Genomic DNA, 2,927 nt, shown 5'->3' with positions numbered 1-2,927 from the left:
TGATTTACTTTAATATTTTGTTTATTATAATTGGTCATTTAACCTTGGACAATAAATATCGGAAGTCTGATTTGGGTACTTGTCATCTTATTCACAGGGACGACCCCCTCTAGCATTATCTTCGCTGTGCCGTCTTCGGGTTGTAGTTAGTCCGACACCGAAAGTAGCGTCATAAAAGTTACGATTGTGCAACGAGGTCTATCTCGAAGCTTTGTCGGAGGAGGCCGAGTTATTACGATTGTATCGAGTTGTTCCCCTTCGCATAATTGTTTTCTGTGTCAGTCAACTTTCGTTTTATTGGAAAGGTAAACAACTTGTTTTAATGCATTAAATGCTTGTTTAGTGCAAAATAACATTTCACTTACATGGTAAAATATGAATATACCTCTTTATGATCAATTTCAACCATAAAATACTTCACTTAAAACAATTTCAATATTTTTAAAACACCCCCGTTTTTTGCACATTCCCGTTTAGACGTTAGGGATTGGAAGAATCCCGTATAACACGTCTAATATTTTAGACTAAATTAATATCCACCACAGGAATTGACTTGTTTCCTTGACAGCGATCTCATCGCGAAAACGTTTCACAGGTAAGAAGTGCAAAATGTTTTATTTATATAAAAGAGCTGTTTACCAATACGCCGTGTTAAATAATAATCTATATAATTGTAGAAACATGCATGTATTTTGTGTGTTTACAATGTAGTTAAACTACAAAATAAATTAATCAAAGGTGTTCGTCGCATTGCCTGGATACAGTGATACATTTCTTGTTTTATTTTTTATTATCAATATTTTTTGTTTTTGTTTATATATGTCATTTAAAAATATATTCCACAATTGTCCAAGAAAGAAAATTAGTATAATATATAAATAAATATAATGTTACTTAATAAATATACATGTGTAAATGAACCAAACGCATGTAATTTAATTGGTTCATTTAAATTTGTGGAAACCAGTAAATTATTAGGAAAATGGATAGACCACTCAACTTTACAGGCACGTACGCCAGCTTTTGCTGAAAAGTTGAATATCAATAAATATTTTCAAAACATTTATTATAATGCTGATGCTACAAGTCTATGTGCACATTGTGCATTAATTGATAGATTTAAAATGAATGTACAGTTGTAGCTAGGTTAAAATAAACCTTTAAAATAAGTTTTTTTGATATCTTTGCAGGGAAGTGATGGATGGCAACACCAGTATCCGTGACGGTCATATGTATTGAAGTGTAGGCTTGTGGGCTGCAGTTCCACAGAATGAGACACATCGGCACTTTCTCCTATCCCACCGCCAAGATCTGGGCTCAGTGGAGATGTTACATTGCGCTGTTAACAGTTTTAACATGATATCGCTACAACCTGGAAACAATGACTTATATAATGACAATCTGCTGTCTTTATCTTTGCAAGAGTTGGGATTAGTTCTAGCTGTGTGTTCTTTCTCAGTAAAAGATACTTACAGTTGCTGAAATAGTATCTTTAGAAATGCATGAAATGTTATTTAGGAATAATGCTTTGTAGGTATATACATGTATGTATTTCACCTCAGCTCAATATAGGGATAGTAAATGTTTAGTTTCTCAGACCATTTTGTAACATTTTAGTAGGGAGCACATAATGCTATTGTTTTTACAGGATAATTGCTTTCAATTTGTATTACCAGTTTGGCTTTAGAGCTGCACTCTCACAGTTTGACACTGATATGAAATGTTTGGGGTTTTTTGTCTCAGAATACGCTCATGTTGGCATTAAAACCTTCAATTCAGTTATCAATATATAGGTAACTTACAATAGAACAAATCTCAATTGTAAGAAAGAATGCCAAAATCTTTAAAAAAAAATAAGCGTTAATAATGCTTTTTACTATAAAACAACAATTTTCTAACATAAATATGAAAAACTACATTCAAATATTACCATAAAACATCAATTTTCTGACAAAAACATGAAAAACTACATTCAAATCTTTTGTTAGCAGTCTTATATCACTGTTTACCAGACATTCACTCTGTAAGAGTGCAGCTTTAAATTACTTAATTTATATATAGAGCAAAAGCAAAATCATTTGAAGATCCATGCTTTAAAAGAGGTGCCCTTTAAAGTAGCAAGTGTTACTGATGCTTTTCAGCAAAATAAAGCATTTTTTAACCTTTTAAATGAATAAACTCCATTATAGAGCTCTATTGGAACTTTTAGTGATGTATTGACTTTTAAATTAGCTATATTGGAATTTTAAGTGATTTGTTACCTTTTTAACTAGCTTTTATCAATAAGAAAATTAATTATTTTGCTCTCTTAAATTGTGACCAAGTCAGATTTAAGTCACTATAACCATTTCATGTTTGTTGTTAATGTAGTTGTGTTGTAATATTGCTTAATCTTATATTGCAAGATTTGTCTAATAAAACAAATACCAAGAACATAAAAGTTTCTTCATTATATTTATCGATTTTACTTCGTTTCGAACAGTACGAATTTAGCAATACTGTACAGTGAACTCGTATATAAGAAATGTATTGTTATGTTATGTGCAGAGTGACCGTTGTTTTCTGTTATAAATATGCCTTAATCTGTATAACCATTGCATTGAATCATTGCAACTTCATATTTCATGTGGACTTTCATTCATGATTTGCTTGATAACGGAGAAGAAGGGTCAAAATGTTAGAGTTTCAATTTGTTAACGATTTGAGATTTTAAATAAGCCGCCTTTTCATTCGACCAATCAAAACACATGTTACAAACTGTACGAAAAACAGTAATAAAACCGGAAGTCAAGGATGGTAGAAAAACTAGAAAAACAGAAAAATGGGAATAAAGTAAAAAAAATCGTATGATAGGCAAATTTCTTCGCGGGCTAAGGTGGAGTGTTCGGAAGATATATATCATATCCTTTAATTCCGATGGCTGTTAA

At 31.4% G+C, this 2,927-nt stretch overlaps 1 long non-coding RNA gene across 1 annotated transcript; it reads left to right on the top strand.

Moving 5' to 3' along the window:
* The first annotated feature begins 244 nt into the window (after nucleotides 1-244).
* Nucleotides 245-2,425, top strand: LOC128207642 (uncharacterized). The gene is made up of 3 exons (XR_008256740.1): nucleotides 245-305; nucleotides 546-595; nucleotides 1,191-2,425. It is a non-coding gene; the product is annotated as an uncharacterized LOC128207642 (long non-coding RNA).
* Nucleotides 2,426-2,927: the final 502 nt, after the last annotated feature.

Source organism: Mya arenaria, chromosome 11 (genome assembly GCF_026914265.1).
Source record: "Mya arenaria isolate MELC-2E11 chromosome 11, ASM2691426v1".
Taxonomy (NCBI): Eukaryota; Metazoa; Mollusca; class Bivalvia; order Myida; family Myidae; genus Mya; species Mya arenaria.
Note: the sequence above shows the minus strand (reverse complement) of the source record. Positions and strands in the feature narration are given on the sequence as shown.